At 42.7% G+C, this 24287-nt stretch overlaps 2 protein-coding genes across 2 annotated transcripts in view; one reads left to right on the top strand and one right to left on the bottom strand.

Annotated features, from left to right (window-relative positions):
- The window catches only part of LOC124133982 (probable G-protein coupled receptor B0563.6), a 53774-nt gene extending 44059 nt beyond the window's left edge, over positions 1-9715 (bottom strand). The window contains exon 1 of the mRNA XM_046498590.2: positions 9291-9715. The gene's annotated coding sequence lies outside the window, so the exon portion shown is untranslated. The remainder of the gene's footprint in view (positions 1-9290) is intronic.
- LOC124134013 (probable ATP-dependent RNA helicase DHX35) overlaps positions 1-24287 on the top strand; it is a 159030-nt gene that overhangs the window by 98588 nt on the left and 36155 nt on the right. The gene's annotated exons all lie outside the window — the stretch shown is intronic.

The raw sequence follows: 24287 nt of genomic DNA, 5'->3' as shown, positions 1-24287 counted from the left end.
CATTCCAGTTCTCTCGTTCCGGCTCTGTCATTCAAGTTCTCTTGTTCTGGCTCTGTCATTCCAGTTCTCTTGTTCCAGCTCTGTCATTCCAATTCTCCCATTCCGGCTCTGTCATTCCAGTTCTCTCATTCCGGCTCTGTCATTCCAGTTCTCCCACTCCGGCTCTGTCACTCCAGTTCTCCCACTCCGGCTCTGTCATTCCAGTTCTCTCATTCCGGCTCTGTCATTCCAGTTCTCTTGTTCCAGCTCTGTCATTCCAGTTCTCTCATTCCGGCTCTGTCATTCCAGTTCTCCCACTCCGGCTCTGTCATTCCAGTTCCCTCGTTCCGGTTCAGTCAAGTTCCAGTTCTGATGTCCCAGCTTGGTCGCTCCAGTCCTGTCATTCCAGTTTCTCATTCCGGCTCTGTCATTGCGGTTCTCTTGTTCCGGCTCTGTCACTCCAGTTTTGTTTTTCCAGTCCTGTCATTCAGGTTCCCTCGTTCCGGTTCAATCAAGTTCCAGTTCTGATGTCCCAGCTTGGTCGCTCCAGTCCTGTCATTCCTGTTCCCTCGTTCCGGTTCAGTCAAGTTCCAGTTCTGATGTCCCAGCTTGGTCGCTCCAGTCCTGTCATTCCAGTTTCTCATTCCGGCTCTGTCATTGCGGTTCTCTTGTTCCGGCTCTGTCACTCCAGTTTTGTTTTTCCAGTCCTGTCATTCAGGTTCCCTCGTTCCGGTTCAATCAAGTTCCAGTTCTGATGTCCCAGCTTGGTCGCTCCAGTCCTGTCATTCCTGTAATGCTGTAGGGGCGGTCGGGTAGCCTAGTGGTTAAAGCGTTAGCTCGTCACGCCAAAGACCCGGGTTCGAATCCCGACATGGGTACAATGTGTGAAGCCCATTTCTGGTGTCCCCTGCCATGATATTGCTGGAATATTGCTAAAAGCAGCGTAAAACCTCACTCACTCACTCACTCACTCACTCACTGTAATGCTGTAGCAACTAGGTTTAGGCAGTGTTCAACCAATCAAGTTAACTTCTTCTGTGACTTTAAATCTTCCAACAACAATCTACTTACTTCAGCCAAAACAATCTCAAGTCGATAGTAACAGCTTTTATGTCAAATTTAGCAGATATTTTGTAATGTGGTAATTTTCCTAGCAATAACACTGAAAATACTGCCAATATTGATTGTTTTACTGCGAAGATATTCTTGGACCTGATTGTGTAACACCTGATGATAATCTGATGATAGCGCTCACAGCACTTTCTCTGTAACCAATCTTAGATCTGTAATATCTGTGTATGTAGGAAAGTTGTGGATAATTTGCATCTTTATTGCCTCCATAATTAGGAGGTGTCCTAAAGCCTGGCTTTATGAACTAAGTCTGGAATGGTAGAAAGATGACAATTGACTCACAAGTGACCAGGATTAGAAACTCCTTATATTACAGTACCCTGTGGGGATTCCGGGTTAGAGTTGATCTCCGGCAACTAAATGGATCGGGTGGTCAGGCTTGGGGCTTAAATTGATTGCGTACCATGGTATTCCAGAGTGTTTCATCCAGACTCGATTATTTATCACTAATAGAAATCTGTGTTCACAATCTCCATGTCCTGGTTACTGCCCAAAATAACTTCTGTTTTGTTGCAAATATGCTTATCCCCATTTATTTACTATTAGTTTAAGGCTTCAAATCATGACGGGTATTGGGGCAGTGGTTTGGGATGCTCGTCACACTGAAGACCTGGGTTTAATTCCACACATGGGTACAATGTGTGAAGCCAATTCTGCCACCCCCGCTGTGATATTGCTGGAATATTGCTAAGAGCAGCATAAAACCATACTCACTCAAATCACGAATACCATGACGTCATTGATATTTAAAGGTCAAGGGTAGTGGTTTGCCTGTCCAAATATATATAACCATGTTAATAACTTAATTACAGCAGCATTTCTGAAACAGTTTTCATCCCCTGAATGCTTCACTTACACTACTGTGATTCAAGCAGTGCAGAGACAGTCGGGTAGCCTAGTGGTTAAAGCGTTCGCTCTTCATGCCTGTGTTTGAATCCTGGTTTGCCCCAATTATGTTTCTAGGTTTGACAGCACCATACCCGTGCTCGTGGGTGGTAAATGTCTGAGACCTGCGTCAATTTTGACTTTCCTCCCACAGTAAGCTGACATGTCATGGTATAACTGGAATACTATTAGAAGCTCACTCACCCACTTAAGGGTGTCTACTGTTTTCGTGTTGGGTGCACTGTGTGATTCAAACTGTCATGTACCATATGTCGCTGTGTATATGGCAAGTTTTACGTACCTAGAATTAGGGGGCTTTCAAGGCGGGTCATCTTATACTCAGGGTTGAAGAGTTTTGATGTTTTTTTCCACAACACTAAGATATCACTGTGAGAATGTAACACAAGAAATACCAAATGTCAACAAATCCGTACTGAAGTACGCAAACTAATCATGTAATTACACTGTCTGGTTGTAAAAAGTGCTCATTGTATATATTGACTTATGTTTGTACTCTATTTTATTAATTTTATTAAAATTTCATTCAATATTGTTTACATTCATTTCGGCGAAATCGTGTGTGAAGTGATGTGCTTCATTCCGATTCGCTTTATAGATGGGATATATAAATAAGCGTCGATTTTGAAGGCTTGTACAGGGGGTCGCCTTACGCGTGGGGTCACTTTATAGACGGCGATATACGGTATTGAGGAGTCGTTTAATGATTATTATATCCCGGCCTCATTCTTTTCAGAGAACGTGAATGAGAATAGCACCACAAAATTTGTATTGTTTGCTTTGAAAAAGCAAAATATTTTTTGGAAGGATGTTCCAGTCATATATAAACATGAAATATAGTTAAATTTTCTTGTATGAATGCATCAATTCTGTGTCTGTATGTACAGTACTATTGATAATGCTCTGGACATGTACGATAGGCCGCTGGTTCCTTTGTATGAATAATACACTCAAACTGTGACGTCCATGCAATGTAACCTTGTTTCAGAATGTCATAACACTGTATGGCTTAATCACTGTTGTGTTACAGAACTGTCTAGTATGGACAATACGTTCCATGTTTATTCATAGGCTTCATCAGCAGCACACTAACATTCACTGATGACAATGTTTTCTTGAACACTTTGTCTCATACTTCACTTACATTAACTATACTTTTATTGAGAATTGTTATGAGTGAGTGAGTGAGTGAGTATGTATGTATGTTAGCAATGTATCACGGCAGGGGACACCAGAAATGGGCTCCACACATTGTACCCATGTCGGGAATCGAGCCCGGGTCTTCGGCATGATGAGCCAACGCTTTAACCATTACCCATTAACCATTAACCATTAACCATTAGGGGCTACCCGACCGCCCCTAGAATTGTTATGATGGCGAATGTTAATCTATTATGAAATGAGACCACCTCCGAGGTGGTTCAATCCCCGACCACTTCATACCAAAAGATGTTAAAAGATGGTACTTGTTGTTAAGCTGTCTGGCGCTCAGCATTTATAGGGGGCTAAAACAAGGACTGGTTGTCTAGGAGTCAGTATACTGTGTCTGAGTGGGGTATTCATGTTTAACTGCGGCATGGTATCTCAGTGGGCTAGCACTGTTAATAGGCATCAGTCCGGACTAGTACAAGCAGCCACACACACACACACACACACACACAGACACACACACACACACACACACACACACACACACACACACACACACACACACACACACACACACACACACACGTCACTATACAAGTCATCGGTCCCAATTGCATGGATCGATGCTCATGATATTAATCACTGGATTGTCTGGTCCAGACTCAATTATTTACAGACCGCTGTCATATAGCTGCAATATTGCTGAGTGAGTCATTCAACAACAAACCAACCAACGCTATATAAGTGCAATAATCTTGGTCACGACGTTTACCCATTTCACCTCACCTATTAAAAAATGTAAATTTGGCTCAGTGGTTAGTAGTGTGCTTAGCGCGATAGAATTAACACTTACGTGGCCTTTTTTTAATCTGAAAGTTGATTTTAGCATCTAAATGTCTAGACTCTTCCCTGTAAAAATGCCAAGGTTGATTTTAAGACTTTATTCAATAATTGTTTCACTATCATACAAACGAACTCACTCATTTTGTACCTTAGTATGACTGGTTCTTTCTATATCTTCAAACCTTTGAACTGTCAAGTTGTCAATGAAAAGTGTACTGTGTAATTTTGAACGAATTCATTGATTGTATATGTACACACTGAAATAAGTTAAGCTCTGCTGGGCCAAGGATAGACACAGCCAGTAGTCTGTTAGTTAGTAACAAGCCAGATGGACTGGATGTTTTATCCCCAAATCTAGTCATTTTACCAAACAATAGTTTGAAATGAGCTGTGGACTAGATGGAAATGATGAATGGCATCTACATCTGACTCCCCTTTTTATCCCCCCGGGATATAATGCGGGGGGATATAGCGATCAGCCAGTCTGTCGGTCCGTCCGTCTGTCTGTCCGTCCGTCTGTCTGTCTGTAATCATTTCCTTTTCCAGGGCAGAACTCGAAAACCATTCAGTGTATTTGATCGAAACTTGGCAAATCTATCAGTCACATACTGAAGTGGTGCCTTTTGATATTTTTGGATTTTCCAAATTATGGAAAGAAGTTGGATAAAGACTCCATTGGGGATGGGGTTCGTTTCTGGAGCAGAATTTGAAAACCATTCGGTATATTTGATCAAAACTTGAAAGATGTATCAGTCACATGCTAAAGTGGTGCCTTTTGCTATTTTGTAATTTTTTAAAGTTTTATTTTTGCTATTTAGGAATGTTTCAAAACTTCATTTTTCCCTGTATCCATGGACACAAGTTAGACTTTGCTGAAATGGAGGTAGGTGTCATTTCTGGAGAAGCAATAAAAAACTGTTCAACAGTGTTGAATCAAACTTGGAACATGTATTATTGCAGAGGTTGAAGAGGTGCCTTTTGCTATTTAGGACTTTAGATATATATTTTTCCTGTTTCCATGGCAAGAAGTTTGACTTTGACTACATCTTTAAAACTAACAGGTATTCTTCCTTGAAACTATGCACACATATGACCAGTTTGTCATCTGGTGCCTTTTGCTATTTAGGGATTATTAGAATTTCTATTTTTTCCGTTTCCCTGGCAACAAGTTTGACTTTGACTCATAGTGGTGTGTACCTGACATAGAAATACAAAGTTCCGAATCCCAATTCCACGGTATTGTTTTGATAGCTCAATAACTACTCTTGTATACTGTCAGACAGATCAGGTAGAAATTCTACATCAAGTGGACTTAACAGGCAGATAATTTGTCCTTTTGAATTTGTTGTGACCGGGGAATTTGTCATCTTCTGATGACTCTTGTTGATATGTGACAAGACCCGTGAAGATCCGGGTTAGAAAAGGTCTTCTGCAACCCATGCTTGTTGTAAGAGGTGACTAACGAGATCGGGTGGTTAGGTTTGTTTTTATGTGGAAATATAATATGTAGTAAGGGTGCTTTGGTTTTTCGATGTATTTTGAATATAATTATATAACAGAAACTGAACAGCATAAGACGGATTGCCCATACAGGGCAAATCTGGATTAGCATGACCTTGAGAGAAGCGTGTGGTAATAGTGAGGTCTATCCACATAATACCTTAATACCTTCACGGCATTACGCACATGACTTGTGCTCCAGCTGTGCCTTTATTTGTGTTCTTGTTACATACGTAATTGGATCGCCTCCATGCTCTAGTGGATAGAGTGTCTGCCCGGAGAGCAGAAGGTTGGTGGTTCAATCCCCGGCCACATCATACCAAATGACGTTAAAAGATGGTACTTGTCGTTCCCTGATGGCACTGGTCGGTTCGGAGTCAGTGGACTGTGTCAGTAAGGGTGTCCATGTTAGACAGTGGTGGTTCGGAGTCAGTGTACTGTGTCTGAGTGGGGTGTCCATGTTAGACAGTGGTGGTTCGGAGTCAGTGGACCGTGTCTGAGTGGGGTGTCCATGTTAGACAGTGGTGGTCCGGAGTCAGTGGACCGTGTCTGAGTGGGGTGTCCATGTTAGACAGTGGTGGTTCAGAGTCAGTGTACTGTGTCTGAGTGGGGTGTCCATGTTAGACAGTGGTGGTTCAGAGTCAGTGTACTGTGTCTGAGTGGGGTGTCCATGTTAGACAGTGGTGGTTAGGAGTCACTGGACCGTGTCTGAGTGGGGTGTCCATGTTAGACAGTGGTGGTTCGGAGTCAGTGTACTGTGTCTGAGTGGGGTGTCCATGTTAGACAGTGGTGGTTCAGAGTCAGTGTACTGTGTCTGAGTGGGGTGTCCATGTTAGACAGTGGTGGTTCGGAGTCAGTGTACTGTGTGTGAGTGGGGTGTCCATGTTAGACAGTGGTGGTCCGGAGTCAGTGTACTGTGTCTGAGTGGGGTGTCCATGTTAGACAGTGGAGGTCCGGAGTCAGTGGACCGTGTCTGAGTGGGGTGTCCATGTTAGACAGTGGTGGTTCAGAGTCAGTGTACTGTGTCTGAGTAGGGTGTCCATGTTAGACAATGGTGGTTCAGAGTCAGTGGACTGTGTCTGAGTGGGGTGTCCATGTTAGACAGTGGTGGTTCGGAGTCAGTGTACTGTGTGTGAGTGGGGCGTCCATGTTAGACAGTGGTGGTTCGGAGTCAGTGGACTGTGTGTGAGTGGGGTGTCCATGTTAGTCAGTGGTGGTTCGGAGTCAGTGTACTGTGTCTGAGTGGGGTGTCCATGTTAGACAGTGGTGGTTCAGAGTCAGTGTACTGTGTCTGAGTGGGGTGTCCATGTTAGACAGTGGTGGTTCGGAGTCAGTGTACTGTGTCTGAGTGGGGTGTCCATGTTAGACAGTGGTGGTCCGGAGTCAGTGTACTGTGTCTGAGTGGGGTGTCCATGTTAGACAGTGGTGGTTCAGAGTCAGTGTACTGTGTCTGAGTAGGGTGTCCATGTTAGACAATGGTGGTTCAGAGTCAGTGGACTGTGTCTGAGTGGGGTGTCCATGTTAGACAGTGGTGGTTCGGAGTCAGTGTACTGTGTGTGAGTGGGGTGTCCATGTTAGACAGTGGTGGTTCGGAGTCAGTGGACTGTGTGTGAGTGGGGTGTCCATGTTAGACAGTGGTGGTTCAGAGTCAGTGGACTGTGTCTGAGTGGGGTGTCCATGTTAGACAGTGGTGGTTCGGAGTCAGTGTACTGTGTGTGAGTGGGGCGTCCATGTTAGACAGTGGTGGTTCGGAGTCAGTGGACTGTGTGTGAGTGGGGTGTCCATGTTAGTCAGTGGTGGTTCGGAGTCAGTGGACTGTGTGTGAGTGGGGCGTCCATGTTAGACAGTGGTGGTTCGGAGTCAGTGGACTGTGTGTGAGTGGGGCGTCCATGTTAGACAGTGGTGGTTCGGAGTCAGTGGACTGTGTGTGAGTGGGGCGTCCATGTTAGACAGTGGTGGTTCGGAGTCAGTGGACCGTGTCTGAGTGGGGTGTCGATGTTAGATAGTGGTGGTTCGGAGTCAGTGGACTGTGTGTGAGTGGGGTGTCGATGTTAGACAGTGTTGGTTCGGAGTCAGTGGACTGTGTGTGAGTGGCATTGGTATCTCAGTGGGCAACACCTACACACTCACAAACACACAAACACACAAACATACCATCACTATGTAAATGCAGTAATCGAGTTAGATTATTATTTTAAGAGTGACATATTAAGAAGATATTTTAACCCTTGTGTGTTATCATATTGTAAATATCATATATAAGGAAAAAACAATATATATTATGCTCATCTTAGGCTTGCATAATACAATTTTTGTAACACTTGGTTAATAATCTATTATTATTATTTTATTTTATGTATTTATTTTTTATTTATTTATTTTTTATTTTATTTTTTATTTTTACTGTATTTTATTTTATTTTTATTTGGAGTAATATTGTCAATTAGTAGCTTTTTGGCTGTAATAATTAATTTTCAATTTTAGATTTAAAACACATGACTTACTTCTTGCTGGAATATGTGTTGACAATTTAAAGTTAATTGTTAATATGTAAGCTATATGTTAGGACACCATGTTACGTACATAATGTGTGTTGAATGATCCAGCAGAAAGTTTGGTATTTTAACACTCACACTGTTTTAGGCGTATAACATTACAATGTTAATAACATCATCAGTCAACAAATATGACATTAATACTTTCATAGTCCCTATTTAGTTGGTGTGGAACCCATTAGTCTGAAAAGTTAGTTGACAAGTCTACTTTTATACAGATATGATTACATAAGTCAACAAGGTGATGATAAGGCTCACTGTCCTCTTAAAATGTTCAGAAAGTAGATCAGGCTCTTGGTAACAGGACCCATTAGTCTGAAAGTGAGTGAGTATGGTTTTACGCCGCTTTTAGCAATATTCCAGCAATATCACGGCGGGGGACACCAGAAATGGGCTTCACACATTGTGCCCATGAGGGGAATTGAATCCAGGTCTTCAGCGTGACGAGCAAACGCTTTAACCACTAGGCTACCCAACCGCCCCCATTAGTCTGAAAAGTTAGTTGACAAGTCTACTTTTATACAGATATGATTACATAAGTCAACAAGGTGACGATAAGGTTCTACAAATGTTCAGAAAGTAGATGAGGCACTTGGTAACAGGTTCATCAAATGTATCAGCAGCTTAGACTCCGTGTGTCAGACTTGACCTGAACAGAACAAACTCAAACAGGGACAGCAATGGAGGAATATATTTAAGTGTCACATTCAAGTGCCATGTTAAAGTTCTATCTTATTATGTGATTTTTAAGAGCCATCTTAAAGTGACATGTTTAAGTGTTATTTTTGAGTGGCGTCTTTAAGAGCCATCTTAAAGAGTGTTTCTCTAAGTGTCATGTTCAAGTGGTTATCTTTAAGTGTCATGTTCAAGTGGTATCTTTAAGTGGTGTCTCTAAGTGTCATGTTCAAGTGGTTTTCTTTAAGTGTCATGTTAAAGTGGTATCTTTCAGTGTCATGTTCAAGTGATATCTTTAAGTGGTGTCTCTAAGTGTCATGTTCAAGTGGTTATCTTTAAGTGTCGTGTTCAAGTGGTATCTTTCAGTGTCATGTTCAAGTGATATCTTTAAGTGGTGTCTCTAAGTGTCATGTTCAAGTGGAATCTTTAAATGTCATATTCAAGTGGAATCTTTCAGTGTCATCTTTAGGAGTCACTTTTAAGATTCAAGTTAGGAAATGTTTAGGAATCATGTTTAAACACCATATTAAAGTGTACCAATATGAAAAGACTTACCTGAAATGAAGACCATCACAAGCTGTCACATCACTGTTAATTTTCTTCAACTACAGAGTCCTGTTTAACACAGTCCCATGAAAACTCAGGAGTGCTGTTGACAAAGCATTTCCATTCCCGTTTTAGTCAAAGTCTCTCCAAGACACAGTCCATCAAAGTTCACGGCACTTCTTCACCGAGGTTGAAAATGAAAGAGAATGACTTTCACAGTTCATTCCTCCACCTCCAGCATAGTAGGGACTGCATCTCAACTAGTTGCCAATCACTGTCATCGTCTCTCGGCACACGATCAGGTGACAGTCTGGTACATACACTCCTCGATGACTGACTGATTAACTGGTGGAGGCTAGTCTAGAGGCTGGAGGCCTGAAGTGAACTTGGGTCTGGCTCTGCCTCTCACAGTCACTGCCTGATGTTACACACTGACTGAGCCCACCACGGTTGTTATGGGCCTTATGCCTTGCTAAGCTCTAAGCAGTAGGGTATATCACACTGCGATGGACTGACTGTCCTAAGCTGTCAGTGGACATGCATAGATTGTGGGGAAGGATTGTGTCCTGAATTATGGGGGACGATATGTGTAGTTAGACTGCTTGCTGGAAGGAGTAATAGTGTAGGGTGGAAAGTTCATATTTATTCAATGCCTGTCCTTTTCATCCATGACTATAAGACTATATACGGTTTATATTATTGTTAGGAGCATGGAGTTCGCTGATTTGAACACTTGGACACATGTGTTTAATTGGGAGTTCTTTTGTCATTATTAGAGAGGAAACAGAAGCAGAATTTTATACAGAATCTCATGAATTTTTTTGCATAATTGTGTTGATATTCATTTGGTTTGCATCTCCTGTAGGGGTGGTGGGGTAGTCTAGTGGTTAAAGCATTTGCTGGTCATGCTCTGAGGATCCGTGTTCGATTCCCGACATGGGTACAATGTGTGAAGCTCATTTCTGGTATCCCTGCCTTGATATTGCTGGATTATTGATAAAAGTGGCGTAAAACCATACTCGCTCATTCATTCATTCATTCACTCACTCACTCACTCACTCACTCACTCACTCACTCACTCATTCACTCGTGCCCGTGGGTTTCACCGAAGTGGTGAATGTCTGAGACCTGCATCACTTCAGGCTTTCCTCCCATGTTAAGCTGACATAACGTGATATAACTGAAATGTTAAAAGCGATGTTAAACCCCACTCACTCACTCACTCACTCACTCACTCACTCACTCACTCACTCACTCACTCACTGTAGTTCATTGTTCATGTCACTGGTTGGCTTGTTATGTGGAACAATTATTTCATCTTTGTCAGCTATTGCTGTCTGATCTACAGAACAGGCAGAAACAAATATAGTATTAGGTTTCAGATAAGATCAATTTTCTATTGATTAAAAGATAAACTTATTTGCTTTATAAAAATAGAACAGTTTTCGGCAGCAAGTTCTGTTGTGGCCTTGAGACAAGAATACATGAAATATTAGCCTTCTTCAAATGTTTCAAATGACATTTTCCATATTTTATGTTTATGAAACAAACTTATGAAGGCATCTGTGTACAGTACCTGGTACATGAAGTAGGAATGTTTGGTAGGACTGTCTGTCTGGTGTAGCAATGGGAACACATACACATTACTTTTACTTTGTCTGTAGACCGCCTCCATGGTCTAGTGGTAGAGCGTCCGCCCGGAGAGCGGAAGGTCAGGGGTTCGATCCCCGGGCGCGTCATACCAAAAGACGTTAAAAGATGGTACTTGTTGTTACCCTGTCTGGCGCTCAGCATTAAGGGGCTAAAAGAAGGACTAGTCGGCTCGGAATCAGTATACTGTGTCTGAGTGGGGTATTCATGTTAAACTGGCATGGTATCTCAGTGAGCTAGCACTATAAATCGGCATCAGTCCGGACTAGTACAAGCAGCCACACACACACACACACACACACACACACACGTACATGCACGTCGCTATATAAGTGCAATAATCTTGGACGCGACATTAAACCCCATTTCACCACACCTACTTTGTCTGTAGGTACTTGGGGACAACACAATGACGCGAGGCGGGGCTTTGGTTGTGAATGGACAGGGATGAAAATGAAATAATGAATTCACTTTTGTGGCCTCAGTGTTATCTTTTATATACAGGTAAACACACTTTACAGACTCATTTTGTTCAGTTGCCATGAGCAACACATGTTTAAACTCAGATACTTTATGTATGTGTTTGAGGCACAGTGATTATGACATTTCCGATCGTTTGTGTTTCCAGTTAAGATTAAGCAAAGTTTTTTAGAAGCTAATTTAGGTGTTGGAGTACGGACTGTTATTGTAATCAGGAATAATTTAGATAGATAGAAATGTATTGTCCCAGTGATGCACCAGGTTTTGAATGTTGCCATTTAATGAGTGTATATGAAAGCATAGACAATTTTCATGAAACACCTTCCGGCCGACAAATATGTCTCATTTTACTAATGACATTGCTCCCAAATGTGCATTGTTTTGTTATTAATGAGCCTGTTCCTTCACAGCTGATAGTCATGTAAGAGTATTGTTGGAATACATGTAGGGGGCGGGGAGGGGGACACATGGAGAGATGGGTGTGGCGCATGAAGAGATGGGTGTGGCACATGGAGAGATGGGTGTGGCACATGGAGAGATGGGTGTGACACATTGAGAGATGGGTATGACACATGGAGAGATGGGTATGACACATGGAGAGATGGGTGTGACACATGGAGAGATGGGTGTGGCATAGAGAGATGGATGTGACACATGGAGGGATGGGTATGACACATGGAGAGATGGGTGTGACACATGGATAGAGTAGGTGTGGCACATGGAGAGATTGGTGTGGCACATGGAGAGATGGGTGTGGCACATGGAGAGATGGGTGTGGCACATGGAGAGATGGGTGTGACACATGGAGAGATGGGTGTGACACATGGAAAGATGGGTGTGACACATGGAAAGATGGGTGTGGCACATGGAGAGATGGGTGTGGCACATGGAGAGATGGGTGTGGCACATGGAGAGATGGGTGTGACACATGGAGAGATGGGTGTGGCACATGGAGAGATGGGTGTGACACATGGAGAAATGGATGTGACACATGGATGGATGGATGTGACACAGGGAGATGGGGATGACAAATGGGCACCTGGTTTTGGCAAGTTGAGACAGTGAATGGGAAAGAAAAGGCCTATAATATCATAATGTAACAAGTTTTTGTTTTATTTTTTGGATGGATAAATATAGCTCTTGTTTTGTGCTTGTCTTTAAAGGAATTGCATATGCAGGTGCTCCAACTGATGATCATTCACCAGCCTCTCACATCCTTGCATACTTCACAGTCCTGGGTGACTTCTGACCGCCTCCGTGGTCTTGTGGTAGAGCGTCCGCCCGGAGAGCGGAAGGTCCAGGGTTCGATCCCGGGCCGCGTCATACAAAAAGACGTTAAAAGATTGTACTTGTTGTTACCCTGTCTGGCGCTCGGCATTAAGGGGCTAAAACAAGGACTGGTCGGCTCGGAGTCAGTATACTGTGTCTGAGTGAGGTATTCATGTTAAACTGCGGCATGGTATCTCAGTGAGCTAGCACTATAAATCGGCATCAGTCCGGACTAGTACAAGCAGCCACACACACACATACACGTGCATGCACGTCGCTATATAAGTGCAATAATCTTGGACGCGACGTTAAACCCAATTTCACCTCACCTCACCTGGGTGACTTCTTCATGCAGTGTGACAGTTAATGCGTGTTGAGTTAAGGTTGGGCTATAAAGGAAGTGCATCTGGAATTCAAATGCAACCTCGTTTCCTTTCCTGCAACCCATGTGCAAAAAGACCTCTTTATTTAATCATTAATTAATCAAACAGGGCATGGCCATGAGAGGAATGTATTGTCTAGACTTGCTGGTAATGGCTGTGACATTATTGCAGATCAGTTCTTGGTGTAGTTTGAGATGTGTTTGTTCGAAGGTAATGGGGCATAAATGCCAGGTTACGTGTCTGTTTTCTTCATCAAACCAGGTGGTACGGGTGACCCAGTCATCTAAGGGACCAAAATTATCCGTACAGAGTTGGGTCCCTTTGGCAGGCCCGAACCTGTGATTGCGGGTTGAATCCAGTTTGCCCTGATTATGTTTCTAGGTTTGTCAGCACCATACCTGTACTTGTGGGTTGCCCCAAAGTGGTAAACGTGTGAGACCTGCATCACTTCGGGCTTTCCTCCAACATTAAGCTGACACATTAATTATGAACAACAATTATCGTGAAAAACTAAGGTTGAAGGTCTCATGTAAAGCCAGTTGTAAATTGTTTGGTGATTTATGTTTGCAGAACTAGCTAGTACGTCTTTTCCATTGGACGAACAGAGAGTCAGTTTGATGTTCATACACTTTCCCTATGGCCAGAAATGACAATGTTTATATTCCACATTGCACATACCATTGTAACAGAACCGCCTCAGTGGTCTTGTGGTAGAGCGTCCGCACGGAGAGTGGAAGGTCCGGGGCCCGATCCCCAGCCGCGTCATACCTAAAGAAGTTAAAAGATGGTACTTGTTGTTACCCTGTCTGGCACTCGGCATTAGGGGCTAAAACAAGGGCTGGTCGGCTTGGAGTCAGTATACTGTGTCTGAGTAGGGTATTCATGTTAAACTGCGGCATGGTATCTCAGTGAGCTAGCACTATAAATCGGCATCAGTCCGGACTAATACAAGCAGCCACACACACACACACATGCATGCACGTCGCTATATAAGTGCAATAATCTTGGATGCGACGTTAAACCCAATTTCACCTGACCTCACCATTGTAACACCTAGCATTAGCAATGTACAGAATCATTGCTTGTGCTCAGTGAAACAACAGTCTCTCAAACCTCTCAACAAGCTTCTAGCATTGCTTTGATTGTTTCAGCCAAGGAACATTTGGATCTCTATCTCGGAACATTTTTTGAATTACCGATCGTCAATCTTGATGCTTTTTTCTATTTTTTCCAAGGGCCATTACACAAGGTGATCTTAGTACTACAACTGCAATAACTCCCTTGCTTTAACAGAGACTGGGGTGGTAGGGTTAGAGCGTTCGCTCGTCACGCCGAAGGCCCTGGTTCGATTCCCCACAAGGGTACAATGTGTGAAGCCTATTTCTGGTGTCCCTGGCCGTGATATTGCTAGAATATTGCTAAAAGTAGCGTAAAACCGTACTCACTTACTCACTTTCACAGAGACTAATAACATTGGTGGAGCAAGGCCTGGTGGAGCAGGGATGAATGCCTTCACTAAGATGGATGTCCAGGTTATGTCTCATGAATTGTTATGGGAGTGAATGAGCAGGGGTTTATGTCTCAGTTACAGCCAGGTTAATGTTGGAGAAAAGCCTAAAATAGATACATGTTTACTTCTGTGAAGGTTTTGTAGCTACACGTTCTCTTATTGTGCCTACAGATCCAAGTATAACACTAGAAAAAGAAAGATCTCGAGGCAGAGGGAGATGAAGGCAGAATCAGTTGTAGGCAGAATCAGTCCTAGTACAATCCGCTGTAGCACAAACAACAGCAGGCACAATCCGCTGTAGCACAAACAACAGCAGGCACAATTCGCTGTAGCACAATCAACAGCAGGCACAATCTGCTGTAGCACAAACAACAGCAGGCACAATCCACTGTAGCACAATCAACAGCAGGCACAATCCAATAGCACAAACAACAGCAGGCACAATCCGCTGTAGCACAAACAACAGCAGGCACAATCAGCTGTAGCACAATCAACAGCAGGCACAATCCGCTGTAGCACAATCAACAGCAGGCACAATCAGCTGTAGGTACAATCAGTCGTAGTACAATCCGCTGTAGCACAATCAGTTGTAGTACAATCCGCTGTAGGCACAATCAACAGCAGGCACAATCAGCTGTAGGTACAATCAGTCGTAGTACAATCCGCTGTAGCACAATCCACTGTAGCACAATCAGTCGTAGTACAATCCGCTGTAGGCACAATCAGTCGTAGTACAATCCGCTGTAGCACAATCAACAGCAGGCACAATCCGCTGTAGCACAATCAACTGTAGGCACAATGTATTGTAGGCATTTTCAGATGTAGGCACAATCAGCTGTAGGCACAATCATCTGTTGAAGGATCAACAGCAGGCACAATACACTGTAGGAACAATCACATGTAGGCACAATCACATTAGCACAATCAGATGTAGGCATAATCAACTGTAAGCATAATCAGATGTAGCACAATCAACAACAGGCACAATCAGATGCAGCACAATCAACAACAGGCACGATAAGATGTTGCACAATTAACAACAGGCACAATCAACAGACATAATCAGCTGTAGGACAATCAACAACAGGCACATTAAGAGGCAGAGCGATCAACAACAGGCACAATCAGCTGTTGAACAATCAACAACGGGCACAATCAGCTGTAGAACAATCAACAACAAATACAATCAGATGTAGAATGATCCACAACAGGCACAATCAGCTGTAGCACAATTAACAACAGGCACAATCAGCTGTAGCACAATCAACAACAGGCACAATCAGCTGTAGCACAATTAACAACGGGCACAATCAGCTGTAGCACAATTAACAACGGGCACAATCAGCTGTAGCACAATCAACAACAGGCACAATCAGCTGTAGCACAATTAACAACGGGCACAATCAGCTGTAGCACAATCAACAACAGGCACAATCAGCTGTAGGCTCAATCAGCAGTAGGCACAAACAGCTGTTCAAATACTTTTCCAAACAACTCAAGTTGACCGACCACCTGTATATCACTCAGTACGAAATATTAGGAGAAAAGTTGTTTGTTTAAATCTCTACTTTTAGATTTCTCTTAAAAGCTGAACACTTTTTGTGCATACCGATTTAAGTAAGTTCTATGACTTCACTTGTCAGTGTTTGGGGAAGAGTGAGATTTTGTTGGAGCAAACTACAATCATGTCAGACAGACCTTGGGGAATCTCTCTCAGAATAAGGAGTTGTTTGTTCTGTATAATAAAAAAACTAAACAAGCGCATCCAAGTAATATTGATAATTGAAGACTGGCAGAAAACATTTCCCTGTACCTTTTTACTACTCCAGTATTTGTCCTATTGGTTAAGGGGGCACGGGTGGAGTCCTCTACAGTGCCACAATTCACTGTACGGAGTTGCATCCCTTGGGCACAACAGCAATGTTTGATTGTGGGTTCGAATCCTGGTTCGAATCCTGGTTCGCTCCGATTATGTTTCTAGGTTTGTCAGCACCATACCCGTGCCTGTGGGTTTCACCACAGTGGTAAACATCCGAGACCTGCATCACTCCCAAATTAGTGAGTGAGTTGGGATTAACGCCGCTTTTAACTGTATTCCAGTTATATTATGGCATGTCAGCTTTATGTGGGAGGAAAGCCCGAAGTGATGCAGGTCTCAGACATTTACAACTTTGGTGAAACCCATGAGCAAGGGTATGTTGCTGACCAACCTAGAAACATAATCAGGGCAAACCGGGATTCGAACCCACAATCATAGGTTTCTGGCGTGCCCAAGGGACACAACTCTGCACAGCGAATCGCGGCGTCTTAGAAGACAAGGACACCCGTGCCCCCTACTCCCACATTAAGCTGACAAGCCATGATGTGAAACAATACCACACTGATATTTTAGTCAGATTGGGTAGGTTGAAAATAAATTCTACTTAAAGTGCAGGATGATTACTTTTTCTACAGTAACATTTACATAAATTTCAATCCGTCTGAGACATGGGCTTATTTGTATGTAGTGGCCAGAAACCATATAGAAAAATAAAAATATGATTAATCATTTCATAACAATTTAGAATTACTTTTTGTAAGATTTCTGCAGTTTTATAGGGTCAGTCCAATCCATAAAGCAAACAATGAAGAACTGGGGCCTTAGATCAAATCCTATGACGGTATTACGGGTAACCAACTTTTTAAATGGCACCATACTCTTTGCATATATGGTGTGAAATTTACTGAGAAGGCCAAATCAGTTTGGTCGTCTGTCAACTAAAACATCCCCATCTCTATCAATAACCATGAGAAGAAAGTCCTACGACTGGCGTGGGATAAATCTTGGCACAAGAAGTTCGGAATACTCAATCCTTGTTTTGCCTGTCATAGCTCAGGAAGCCGTGAATTCAACTTCCTGAATAGCAAGACTTGTGGACTTGATGAATATTTCTGCTAAACCGTGAACAAATAGATATTAGGTCAGCACGACTTTTGTGGCATTATTGCAAATTGGTCCTGATGTTCTTCAGTAGATGAAAGATGGGTGAAGTTCATGGTTTGAGGTATTTGGGTATTTGGGTTAATGAGTAGAAGTGATTTAGTTTGCATTCTTTAAAAGTGAAATTGAAGAGCAAATAGATATATCTTTCTCTGGTTCAACTTTTTGGGTACAAAGTTGCCAGGATCCCCCGGAGATAAGTCTGAATCCCAGGTTTTCCCAGGTTTTCCCAGGTTTTGTATTCTTGGTCTGTCTGGACCATGTTGCTCTTGCTTGTGAGTTTCACCAAAGTGATAAATGTTTACGATTGCCATCAGGCTTTCCTTCCACATTATTAAAGGTCACTAGGCTACAGCAGGCTTTCCTTCCACATTATTAAAGGTCACTAGGCTACAGAAGGCTTTCCTTCCACATTATTAACAGGGACAAGGTCCTGCACGCTTTCCTTCCACATTATTAACAGGGATCAGGTCCTGCAGGCTTTCCTTCCACATTATTAACAGGGATCAGGTCCTGCAGGCTTTCCTTCCACATTATTAACGGGGATCAGGTCCTGCAGGCTTTCCTTCCACATTATTAACGGGGATCAGGTCAGGCAGGCTTTTCTTCCACATTATTAACAGGGATCAGGTCCTGCAGGCTTTCCTTCCACATTATTAACAGGGATCAGGTCAGGCTGGCTTTCCTTCCACATTATTAATGGGGATCAGGTCCTGCAGGCTTTCCTTCCACATTATTAATGGGGATCAGGTCCTGCAGGCTTTCCTTCCACATTATTAACGGGGATCAGGTCCTGCAGGCTTTCCTTCCACATTATTAACAGGGATCAGGTCCTGCACGCTTTCCTTCCACATTATTAACAGGGATCAGGTCAGGCAGGCTTTCCTTCCACATTATTAACAGGGATCAGGTCAGGCAGGCTTTCCTTCCACATTATTAACGGGGATCAGGTCCTGCAGGCTTTCCTTCCACATTATTAATAGGGATCAGGTCTTGCAGGCTTTCCTTCCACATTATTAACAGGGATCAGGTCAGGCAGGCTTTCCTTCCACACCATTAATGGGGATCAGGTCCTGCAGGCTTTCCTTCCACATTATTAACAGGGATCAGGTCCTGCAGGCTTTCCTTCCACATTATTAACAGGGATCAGGTCCTGCAGGCTTTCCTTCCACATTATTAACAGGGATCAGGTCTTGCAGGCTTTCCTTCCACATTATTAACAGGGATCAGGTCCTGCAGGCTTTCCTTCCACATTATTAACAGGGATCAGGTCCTGCAGGCTTTCCTTTCACCTTATTAACAGGGATCAGGTCAGGCAGGCTTTCCTTCCACATTATTAACAGGGATCAGGTCAGGCAGGCTTTCCTTCCACATTATTAACGGGGATCAGGTCAGGCACGCTGTCCTTCCACATTATTAACAGGGATCAGGTCAGGCAGGCTTTCCTTCCACATTATTAACAGGGACAAAGTCCTGCAGGCTTTCCTTCCACATTATTAACAGGGATCAGGTCAGGCAGGCTCTCCTTCCACATTATTAACAGGGATCAGGTCAGGCAGGCTTTCCTTCCACATTATTAACAGGGATCAGGTCCTGCAGGCTTTCCTTCCACATTATTAACAGGGATCAGGTCAGGCAGGCTTTCCTTCCACATTATTAACAGGGATCAGGTCAGGCAGGCTTTCCTTCCACATTATTAACGGGGATCAGGTCAGGCAGGCTTTCCTTCCACATTATTAACGGGGATCAGGTCAGGCAGGCTTTCCTTCCACATTATTAACAGGGATCAGGTCAGGCAGGCTTTCCTTTCACATTATCAACAGGGATCAGGTCCTGCAGGCTTTCCTTCCACATTATTAACAGGGATCAGGTCAGGCAGGCTTTCCTTCCACATTATTAACGGGGATCAGGTCAGGCAGGCTTTCCTTCCACATTATTAACAGGGATCAGGTCCTGCAGGCTTTCCTTCCACATTATTAACAGGGATCAGGTCCTGCAGGCTTTCCTTCCACATTATTAACAGGGATCAGGTCCTGCAGGCTTTCCTTCCACATTATTAACAGGGATCAGGTCCTGCAGGCTTTCCTTCCACATTATTAACAGGGATCAGGTCAGGCAGGCTTTCCTTCCACATTATTAACAGGGATCAGGTCCTGCAGGCTTTCCTTCCACATTATTAACAGGGATCAGGTCCTGCAGGCTTTCCTTCCACATTATTAACGGGGATCAGGTCCTGCAGGCTTTCCTTCCACATTATTAACAGGGCCTTGTCATTATTAACAAATGAATCAGTGTGCCCCACCATTATTTTCTAATTGTCTGATATTGACATGCATACCCCATCCCTTAGGGTTCTAACTTCAAAATGTAAACCTCCACCCAGGTGGAAAGAGAAAAAATCCTTGATCCACGACTTTATCAACTTTGAAATTCTACTAGCCCTTGGGATATGTTTAACATTAACAACTGCAACTATGCTTGTCGTAAGAGGCGCCTAACGGGATCAGGTGGTCAGGCTCACTGACTTGGTTGATGCATGTCATCGTATTCCAATTGCGTGGATTGATGTTCATGATGTCAATCACTGGATTGTCTGGTCCAGACTCGATTATTTACAGACCGCCGTCATATAGCTGGACTATTGCTGAGTGCGGCATTAAACAACAAACAAAGGACAAAAAGGAAAAACATTAACCACTGGTCCGGGGTAGCGGGCTAGTGCTAATTTCCTTGTATGTGAACTTCAGCGAAATGTTCAGATCAGCTTGTGGGCGTTAGGTGAATGTCTTTGACATTCAATCATAATTCCTCTCTGCCAAAACTGACACATATGAATGAAACCTATTAAACAAACCCCCAAAATAAGTCCACCAATGAGACTTGCATTATGGTTGGAAATTAATTTGGACTATGGTTTCAGTGTTTGTGATTGACTTTGCTGATTAATCTGATTGTTTGTCTCATGCCGTCTGGACACAGTATGGACACTGAGGTCACTGGTCGTAAGATAAATTACTTGTAGGATCAAATTTTGTTTAAAAATGACATAGGATATTGTCTCTGACTACTTACATTCAAGGATAGAGGATGAAAGAGGTTGTTATCTTGGCATGACTTGGTTATATGAACCAATAATACAATTTTTTTTTTTTATAATGGATTTTTGTAATGTGCCAAATTCACCCCGTGCACTTGTCTTTCTCAACTCCCTAGGGAGTACACAACACAAGATGCCTATGAGGCACTAGAAGGTTAATTGTCACATTACCTATCTTATCCTTCTGGATACCCAGGCCTCGAAGTTGCGACTAAAATGGTCGCCAATGCAACCTAAATTTCAATTTGTCTACTGTCTAAAATTCAGAGGTAGCCAAATGGCTACCTTCAAAATATCTTTTGGCAACTAAATTTTATTGCTTCACATTTGAAGACACAAAAATATATAACAGCTAAATGTGGAAAACATGTCTGCTAATAATTGTACTTGCGTATAAGTCCTGCTAAAGTCGACAATGAACAGAAATACATAAATATTATTGTAATTAGTATCTTATTTCAGCTGACAATGCTCATTTGATAAGCAAGGATATACCTAAATAATCTAGTAACATAAACTGCATCATTGTTCGAGTCACAAATAACAAAATCAAGTCCAATTTCCACTAATATACAATTCCAAGAGTAGTGCTATAACTTGTACATATAATAGTTATTTGAAAAAAGATAATTTTAAATGCTTTTGGCTACCTACAATATTGGCTTGACTTCTTGATTTTACCACTGGCTACATGGAAAAAAAATGCTTGGAGCCATATGGCTACTTGGTAAAAATTTAAACTTTGAGGCCTGATACCCATTCACTGCTGAGTGAACAGGCATACGTGAACAAAGTCACTTGCCTACGGAGACAGCACATGTGTTACTTAAAGGATAAAGCACACCTCTTGAGGTTTTGGTTGAAAATGTAAAACCGCGAGCAAGGGAAAGCCCAAGGGCCCCAAGGTCAAGGTTTTTCATTTTCAGCCGAAACCCATGAGGCGTGTTTTATCCAACTTATGAACCGGCTAAATGCAAGAAATACCAGATAAAATAAGAAAACTTTGACATACCTTATAGTAAAACAATACAGTGTATTGCAGTATAAAAGGAATTCGCTCAAAGTGCGCGAGAGAAAAAAACAAGTGCAGCATGGCCTAGCTGGAGTCATGACATGATAAACTTAACAACTTCTCATCAGTGGGTTACAAAACTGAACACAATATGTGAGGTTGCAGGTTCGATTCACGTCATGAAATTTTCATGTTATGTGACTTTTAACCAATTACCAAACACAATTGTGTTCACATTAAGAGTCAAGTTAATGAAACGTTTTTGGTAAAATCTAGGTAGTGTATTCGACGTAATAAGCGCCCAGGGCGCTCTCAAAATTAGAAATAGGGGGCTCTTATTAGAATATCATTATGGTGAAAAAAACAGAGTTGAAAGATTTTTTTTGTGGTTTATGCTAACAGCCTGAAATGTTTATGTACGACAAATATATTTTTCAAGAATTTAATTGCCCATAATTAAGATTGCATGTAACACACGAGTGCGTATTATACGTGAAAAAATAAGTCTTTTGGACATTGATCAAACGGAAGGGGTGCTAATTGGGATTGTTCACTAGCCAATATATTAGCAAATATCGCTGTGGGCGCTTATTAGAGCAGGGCGCTTATTACGTCGAATACGGTATTACAATTGAATTGTATTCATGAGGTCCCGGGCATTCCATCGGAACGCCCCGGGCATTGTTGCTATTGCCTGCTTTGTAAGTTTATCAACATTTAGAAGAACCTTCTGTTGCTGTTGTGTGACGTCATCGGAGGTTTTTAAATGTGCTTCAGTGTGGGGTAGGACCGAAGCCCTAGAAACTCTCAGGAGTCAAGCTGGCAATCACGGTCACCTATCCACCTACTTTCCATGACCAGGGTTGCTTAACTTTGCCTCCTCATTTGTTAACAGCAGGCTGTGCACGGGAACACGTGCCACCACTTCACATCAGTTTATCTTGTGACAACTGCAGCTAATTCTTCAAATTGTCAGTTTTGTGAGTGGTTGTGGCTGTGGAGATTGTCAGGCAACCTGGTTGAGAGCAGTGTATCGAAGGCTATGATAATAACCATTGCTTCATAATGATGGTTTATTTCTTTTTGTCAGAGCTGAGTTGTGTCATTGTGAGTTCTGTTTTACACTGCTTTGAACGGTATTTATGTTACGTCAACTTCATGGGGAGGAAATCTTGATGTTATGCAGGTTTTGGACGTTTATTACTTTTGTTTGTTTGTTTGTTTTTCTAATGTCTCACTCAGCGATATTCCATCTATTTGTCAGTGGTCTGTTATTAATCGAGTCTGGATGAGAGTTCTGTTTTATTCTGGTTCGCATAGTATTTATGTTGCATCAGGACTTTTATCCCCAGTGATGCATTTTGTGGGCAGTATTAAAATTATCTCCATCTGTGCATGTAAGCTGTAGTTTCCGGAGCAGATCTTGAGAACTTTACAATATTTCTTCACCAAACTTGGCATACAGATCGGTCTACTGTTGAACTGGTGCCATTTGATAGTTTAGGGTTTTCAACAAAAATTGTTTTCAAGTCCCACCCCCTGCAACGCATTTTGTAGGGATATTGAGGGACACCATCCATTCGTTGAGCATCATGAGCATTGATCTTAACAATTGGGATACGATGACATGCATCAACCAAGTCAGTGAGCCTGACCACCTGATCCCAATAATCGCCTCTTACTACAAGCATGGTCACCTTTTACAGCAAGCATGGGTTGCTGAAGACAAATTCCAACCAAACTTCATGGCACGGGTCAAACCTGACCACCCTAGAGAATAGGTCTTCAGGGGTAGAATAGGTCTTCAGCAGTCCATGCTTGCCGTAAAAGGGATCAGGTCAGGCCGGCTTTCCTTCCACGTTATTAACGGGGATCAGGTCAGGCCGGCTCTCCTTCCACGTTATTAACAGGGCCTTGTCATTATTAACAAATGAATCAGTGTGCCCCACCATTATTTTCTAATTGTCTGATATTGACATGCATACCCCATCGCTTTGGGTTCCAACTTCAAAATGTAAACCTCCACCCAGGTAGAAAAAGAAAAAATCCTTGATCCACAACTTTATCATTGCCCCCCCAGTGTTTGAAATTCTACTAGCCCTTGGGATATGTTTAACATTAACAACTGCAACTATGCTTGTCGTAAGAGGCGCCTAACGGGATCGGGTGGTATGGCTCGCTGACTTGGTTGATGCATGTCATCGATTCCAATTGCGTGGATTGATGCTCATGATGTCAATCACTGGATTGTCTGATCCAGACACGATTATTTTACAGACCGCCGTCACATAGCTGGAATATTGCTGAGTGTGGCGTTAAACAACAAACAAACAAATCCTACAATATGTATAGGTTGCAAGGGATGGTGAAGGACCTCTGCTAACCCAGAATCCCAACAGGGTACAAATTTGTATTCATCTGCATTTAAATATCAAAGATGATGTTGAGAATGCTTAAGATGGAGGGATGTGTCTATATCATCAAAACAAACCTGCATGATATTGACCATATCAACTGCAGCTGGCTGACCAAACATGGACAAATCAAACAACTATGATGGATAGCCAGTGGTCAGGGCCAGTGAGACTTGGGATTAGGGTATGGAACTATGAGATTATGACAAAG

The sequence above is a fragment of the Haliotis rufescens genome, unplaced genomic scaffold, assembly GCF_023055435.1.
Source record: "Haliotis rufescens isolate VD_foot unplaced genomic scaffold, xgHalRufe1.0.p SCAF_17, whole genome shotgun sequence".
In the NCBI taxonomy this organism is placed as follows: Eukaryota; Metazoa; Mollusca; class Gastropoda; order Lepetellida; family Haliotidae; genus Haliotis; species Haliotis rufescens.
This window is presented reverse-complemented; position numbering and strand designations above follow the sequence as displayed.